Below are 8,104 nucleotides of genomic sequence, written 5' to 3' on the forward strand. Positions count from 1 at the left end.
TCTTGACCTGTAAACCGTTAAAATTTTACTAACTTTCCCCCACTACATTTACAAACAAAAATACGATACATGTTTTTGAATACACAATTTTATTTTCTTTCATCACTCGGGTCTTAGATTTCGTTACGTTTCTATAAAAATAAATCCTTTAATAAAATAAGAACGATATAACAATTTATGAAATAAGATACATATTTCGACTATTAGATTAAATTAATTTGCGAAAATACATCTTTTCATAAAAAATGACTTAGATAATCAGAATCACTTTTAGACCATAGTTTTCTTATTTATTTAGTCCACCTGGTTGAGACAATATATATTGGAGAATAAAAAATTTAATTTAAAAAGGTATATATATTCATATAAAAAATAATAATTATGAAAAGATAACATATACCATATTATTCTTTTTTCATTCTGGAGAAGAGGACGTTGATTTTTCAATGACCTTGAAAAAATTTAAAAACCGGGTCATTCACTACCCTTTTATCTCCGTCCTCCACCTCAGGACCTCAACCGCCCTAGTTCGATTCCCCTCCTTAGCTGGTCAGCTTTCCTGACCCCCATTCCCCCATCCGGGATACACATTTTTTTGACCACCACTCCCGATTCCCATTTATTTTCACTTCCATACAACCTTGCCCACACTGTGTGACCTATCTCAAACTTTCCACCATTTTCCTGTTCAATTTTTTCCTCTTCCTTCTCATTTCCTGGCCTCAACGCATTCAAACCAATTCGCGTTCTCCGCCCCAATAACGTCTGACGGCGACAACTCCGCCCCTTTGCGGCTATTATTATAAGCCACCAATATCCATATCTTACCCTCTCCAAATTTGGCCTTCCTCAACCAACTTTTTACCACTCCCAACATTCTCTCAGCCTGCCCATTCGAGCTCGATTGATAAGGTGGCGCATGTTTCGCCCCACTCTCCAAACAAAATCTCCCGAACCCTTCACTACTAATGGCCGGACTTTCAGCGGACACGATTACCTTGGCCACTCCAAACTTTGCCCATAATTTTTCAATTTTCTGACCACAGTTTTCGTTGTCAATCTATACCCACAATCTCAAACTCCCCATTTGGAGTATGCAACTCACAAGGAAATACTCTTTACTATCAAATTCAAAGAAGTCCACGTGTATTCTCTATCAGGACCCCGATGCTTTCGGTCATATACTTTTTTTATATCCTCGTTGGTATACTGGCCCAGGTATTACTCACTACACATTTCTTAGCCAGCCTCTCAATTTCTTCATTCATCTCAGGCCACCACACATACTCGTGACCTCTTTGGTTCATCCTTTCCACTCTCTGATGCCCAGCATGCAACAATACCATTACAGCTTCTCTCAGCCTATTAGGTACCACCGCTCTATTTACCCGCATTACACAATCATCCAATACTGTTAATTCCTTTCCCACACTTTTATACCCTTTATTTCCATCTCGCCAAGGCCTATGCCCCATTATGCATTCCTTTACTCGACTCAACTCTCTTCTTTCATCGTCGCAGCGCGAATTTCTTCCCAGCTCACAGAACCGCGTATCAAAATTTTGGACATTGCTCTCACCATAGCCATCTCCATCTTTTCCACCACCATCACACCTTTGTCCTCAATATCTTCTGTTTCACATCTCGACATAATGTCCGGCAAATAATTCTCTCGTCCACTTCGATATTTTAACGTCAAATCAAACTTCATACTAATAACAACCACCTCTATAACTTCAGAGACATCATCAACTCCTTGTTATCTTTTTTATATATGATCCGTATACACCACAAACCGCCGCCCAATCAAATATTCTCTACATTTGGTCAGCCCAAAAATCACTGCCAAGATTACTGAATACCTCGTTTCCGCATCCCGAACTACTCTGGAGAAGAACAATACCGGTCTCTTTTCCATCTATCACATGTAACATCCCCTCCTATTCCTTTACTCGACCCTCCAACTCGTTATTGAAACATACAGAATTTGGCTCCTCCCCAATTTCCCTCTTCAGACCAACAAACGAGGCATCTTACTCATCTCCCCACTCAAATCTTACCCCCTTTTTCAATAACCTGTACAACAGCGATGCCACTTCGGCAAAATTCTCAACAAATCGATGCTAGTAATTTACCATCCCTACAAAGGAATCTCCGCTTTACAAGACAGCTTCATCATATTTTCAATTCCAACAATATTTTTATCCAGTGGCCGCACTTCACTCCATTTATTCAATGCCCTAAATACACAACCTCCTTTACTCCCAGTATACTTTTCTCTCTACTCGCTATCAATTCCTTCTCTCGGATTCTCTGAAATACCTCCTCCAACTTTCGATTGTGCTGCTCCGGCGTGACCCCTGTTACCAACCCATCATCCATATAATAAAATACTACCCCTAATCCCTTAAATACTGCCGCCATCTCCGCCTAAATATTGGCGCAGAAACGATCAACCCAAACGGCAGCCTCCGAAAGGCGAACAACCCTTTTGGCGTAGTTATAGTCAACAATTTCCGTATCTCCTTTCTCACCCGCAATTGCAAATATGCATTCTAAAAATCCACTTTCGTAAAATATCTGCCCCCTTTCAAATTAGCCTATATTTTCTCTATCCTAGGTAACGGATATTTCACTTTAACTAACCATGGATTTAACGTTAGCCGGAAATCCGCACACAACAGCAACTTTCCTGGCCTTCTTCACTGGTACCAAAGACGTCGCCAACTTGCTGCACTCAACCGGGCCCACTATGCCCTCCTTTACCCAGCTATCTCGCTCTACCTCCTGCCTCCATTCAAAAGGCTCTCGACGCATAGCGCAATATTTTGGCACACATCCATCCTTCATCCTTATTTCCACTTCATAATCTCTCAAACAACCCTAATCCTCACTTAAAATCTCATTATATTCCTTTACCAATCTCTCTACTTCCTTTTGTACACATTCCAATTCCCCTCCTATCCTTTCAGTCTCCTTCCTTTCCTTGTTCTTGCATCTTCTCGCACTGTAATTCTCCATTTCCCACACCTTAAACTTGTGATCTTGCAATCTCCTTTCTCATCATCGACATCCCCTTTTCCATTTTACCCTTTGACTTTCCCTCACAGCATCAACACGATCTTTCATTGTAATTCTCACACTTTCTCCCCAATATAGAGACTCATCTTCATTCATCTCTATGTTATCCCTTCCATCCACTCCGCCGTACATCTCGGCGCTATTCCTTCCATTCATCTATCACTGTTTTTTATGATCACATCTCTATCTTTGCCATCTATCGGTACAAACACATTCCATCTCGCAAATACCCCCCCCCCCCAAAATCGTAAGCCGGACCCACTCTCTTGATCCAATCCAACCCCAACACTGTTTCTACCCTCCGATCCATTATCCACAGATCCAGCACTTGTAGCTCCCCCATATACAGATCCCCAATTTTTACTCGGCCCATGACCTTTATCTCCGATCCATCAAACTGTTTCACACATATCTCCATTCTGCTAATAACTTAGGATATTCCTCATATTTCATCACCCATATCGCCGCCCCCGTATCAAACAACATTGATACTACCTTACCATTTAGATTAAACCATACCCTCGGACAGGGATCATACACAAAACTCCCTTCTCCTTGCAACATCCGTATTTCACTTTTCTATTTCCCTACTCTCATGCTTACTTCGTTTCGTTCCCATCTCCCGGCCTGCATTCTCTTTGCCCTGCCAACTAGAGTCACCTCTTTTCACAATCCCTCGCTCAATGCTCTTCCTTTCGGAATTTAAAACACACAATTTCACTCTCATTAACTAGCTGCACCTCAGCCTTCGTTTCCAATTTCTACCATTTTCACACTAATGGCGCTCGATACTTCTTCCCTCTGCGGAAACTTCCTCTCGTATTGACATTTCCCACATTACAATTTTCCTCCCTATGCCCAAATCTACCACTCCAGAGAATCTAACTCTGTCCTGCTTACTGGGACAAAACGCCGAAATGTGTCCACTGTGGCTACACTCAAAACATTTAATAACCTGAAAGTTAATCCCTATGTGAACTTTTACACCACATTTAAAACACACAATATTTCTATCCTTCGGACCTTCTCTCCTAAACGACCGTGTCAATTCTCTATGACCTCTTTATATTCCCATTCCTCCACCTCAACCTCCTTTTCCATCCTCGCTCAATTTTAAATTCTCATTACTCACCCATACTTGCAACATCTCCTGCACAGGCAACAGGTAACCCTAACATACCTATCCTCTTTCACCGTTGTGTCCTACACTCAACAACGTCTGCCCACGTATTTTAATACTCCTATTCCGGCGCTCTCTCCTATCTCTCAACCAAATAAGAGATATCACTACTACTCCCAGTATATTATAAGTACTTCAACATATTTAATTAATTTAAAACCCTAACTAACAAAATAATTAAAATGATTGGAAATTTTTTTTACCTTATTTTATCTCTAAATTAATTAATCTTTACAAATATTCTAACAAAAATAAAATCTCTCAAAATATTACCTACAAAAAGAATATAAGTAACTTAACTATAATTAACTATTTGCAACGTTAAACAATATGATTAAAATTAATAAAATGAATACCGAAATAATACAACAGTACATACATCGGGCCTAATTTTTCAAGCCCGGCCCAGCCCGAAATTTTGTTTAAAAGCCGGCTCGGCCCGAACTTAAATTTTTTTAAAAAGTTTTGCCAGCCCGGCCCGGCCCGAAATTTATTTTAAAAAATTTACCGGCCCGGCCAAGCCCGAATTTATTTAAATATAGAAATTAATTTTTATAATTACTTAAAATAAAAGACAAATGTTATATAGCGTTTAGTTTCGATAAATTAAATCAAAAATTTTTATTTTACATAAAAAATTCAACATAAAATTGATAAATTTAGATATATTTAATAAAATTTCCAAGGTCCGACCCGATCTGGCCCGAAATTTTTTTAAAAATATTAGGCCCGGCCCGGCTTGAACCCGATTATTTTAAATCGAATTAGGCCCGAGCCCAGCTCGAACGGGTTTCGGGCTAGGCCTAACTTTGCAGATCTCTAGTACATAACACCCTTTTTAGCAACGCTGTAACCCACTTTACAATTTTTTACAATCACTATTAATAACCACGGTACTCTACCGAATTTCCACAAAAAAAAATACTCCACAGAACCACTGTGTCTTTAACACAACCACGGTACTCCACCGAATTTCCACAAAAAAATACTCCACAGAACCCTTGTGCCTTTAACAAATATACAATTGAATACCACAGTTAACCCATTGTGCCCTTAACAAACGTTAAGTTTTTTTTTAACCTAAAAAAATATAAATATAAAAACTTACTATTTAGGTCACGGCACCAATTATTGCAGTTATGCTGCTGAAATTTATTTTTCTTCACACAAACAGTTCGGGTAAAATGATTTTATTAAATTCAAAATAAAAACAATAATAATGAATAATCTGCCGAAAACGGCCTTTTATACGTTATAATATGAGAAATAAAAAATAATTCTTACAAATACAAATAACATGACTCATCATGAGTCTTTCAATCCAAAGCCAAACCAATGCGCCAATGTTAACAAACTAAATTATTGCGCGTGATAAAAAATAAATATAATGAATTTACAAACAAAAACATATATACCAAAATGATATATAAAATAAAACGCCACTCATGAATGACACTTTCTACTTCGTTTATTTTTAAATGATGTGTAGTATTTCTACTATTTCTTTAAATAATCGATATTCTGAATTTTATAAGAATATTAATTATTTGTCATAAAAAGTTTTTAATGATTGTTTTATCAATTTAAAATTTATATAAATTAGATAATATGGCGCTAATTATTTAAAATCTAGACTTTTTATTGGTTATCAGATCAGAAGGGAATTGAATTTTTTTAGGCATAATACATGATGATTTTATCTAAAAATTTTCAAAACATGATTTTTAAATGAGGGAAATTTGCGGGGGTTTTGAGGGTATATTTCATAATTCCATGTGGTAGAATTGAGGTAGTTGAGTGTGGTAGACAGCGTCTACATGTCAGGATTTTCACTGGATGCAAACCCCCTTCGAAAACCTTTACCTACCCCCCTAAAAAATCCCGCCACCTTCGGCGGCGATATTTCCCCATTATTATTTTCACCTTTTTAATTATAATGATACTCTTTTCAGAGAATTTATAAAGGATAACTTAAATTAATCTATCTCTACTACCAACTATCGATATTTTGTGAATATAAAGGATTTCTTTTTTAGATAATAAATTTCAATTAAATCCTCCATTATTTACAATGAATTCATTATTATAACATGAGCTTGCTGAAATATCTAAACCTTTTAAATGTAATTTTAAAGGATAGCAGAAAGTTTTATTTGGAAAACAATGTGTATGATTGTTTGCAATATATAGATTTGGTCGATGAATTGTATTATAATAGTTCTATAATAAAATTATTAATTTTTACAGCAATAAATTTTGTCCTATTTTGTCTCAAAATTCAATAGATAACCCCCTAAAAATTTATCCTACCCCCATTAAAGCCGCCTACCCCCTCCAAAAAATTGGATGCAAACTGTTCCTACCCCTCCCGCTCATGTAGACGCTGGTGGTAGATTTCGACTTTTTAAAAAAATTGTGGTACCTTACTAGTCAATTTAATACTTTAGCATGGTTACAACATACAATAAAAATAAATTATTCCTATATAAATAAAATATTGAATAATATGAATTATATTTATTCTAAGGTAGAAAATAGGCTAATAAATTAAAATATTATTCGTAAATCACGGATTTTATGTAAATTTAAATTAATTTATTAAAAATTAATAAAACAAAATATTTCGGGTACTTAGGAATTTAACCTATCATTATTTATTTAAATTTACTTGATAAATTAATTTAAATTTACAATGAAATCTTTTATGAATAATAATTATCATTGTAATATCTTTAATCATATCAAATTCAATATTTTTATTGAATTAAATTTACATTCAATATATTAGTGTTTAACGGCTTTATTTTTTAAAACGGTTAACCCAATATTTTAGCCAATCTGGAGATTTTGCTCATAGGTGACAGAAAGATTTGGGTATCTAATAACGAAATCTAGAGGCTTGTGTAATTGGTTAAAATCTTAATTTAAAATAGGCTAAATTGAGCCGTTTAACAACACTTGCTTTTATCAGTGTTGTTAAAATAGCGCGCTACATTTTTCAGTAGCGGTAGCTTTAGCTGGCTACTTTTTTTTAGAAAATAGCGATAGAGGTAGCTCGCTTCGCTACTTTCAATTTTACATAATAAATACAATCTAAAAATTATTAAAATATATTTTTTATTAAATCAAAAATTATAATCCTTTTATTTTATTTAGTTTTGAAATTGAAATTTATATTAAAATATACATTATAAATCTAGTTAGCATTATAAATCTAGTTATTAAAAATGTGTGAGATTGTTGAAGATAGTGAAATTTCTTTGGAAAATGAGAAAAATCTAGATTATCCTTTCCCAAAATTCAAAAAATACTTTAATCTTGAAGAAAAAATTACTACTGGATATCGGTTTCGATGCAAGAAAATTTTGCCAACCACTTGTAGAGTCTATGCTAAAAGGCATTAAGAAAAGGTCAAAACTTTATTTTTATTTTCTATTATACAATTGTATAAAATGAATGATTTATTGCTTGATTAGCCATAATTTAAATTGGCTTAATTTACAACTCAATCTATAATATTAGTCTATAATATTAATACAAAATTCAAAATTTCTTTATTTACCATAATTTAATGCTATTTTAATATTTTTTTATAAGTGAATCTAAATCTCAGATAAATTTAAATTTTGAAAATTAAAAAGGTATTCTTCTTTTTGTATAAAAATACAATCGCTTTATATAAATTAGATTTCCAGATCTGTATGATGATGATAATGTAATATCTGCTATCGTTCATCCTAGTTTCAAGTTAAATTGGCTATACATTAATTTGACTGAATCTAAATGGCAACTTGATAGGCTGATGGTAACATTAAAAAATGCCTTGCCTAACCACGATACTAA

This window comes from Gordionus sp. m RMFG-2023, chromosome 5 (assembly GCF_954871325.1).
Source record: "Gordionus sp. m RMFG-2023 chromosome 5, tfGorSpeb1-WG-v2, whole genome shotgun sequence".
Taxonomy (NCBI): domain Eukaryota; kingdom Metazoa; phylum Nematomorpha; class Gordioida; order Chordodea; family Parachordodidae; genus Gordionus; species Gordionus sp. m RMFG-2023.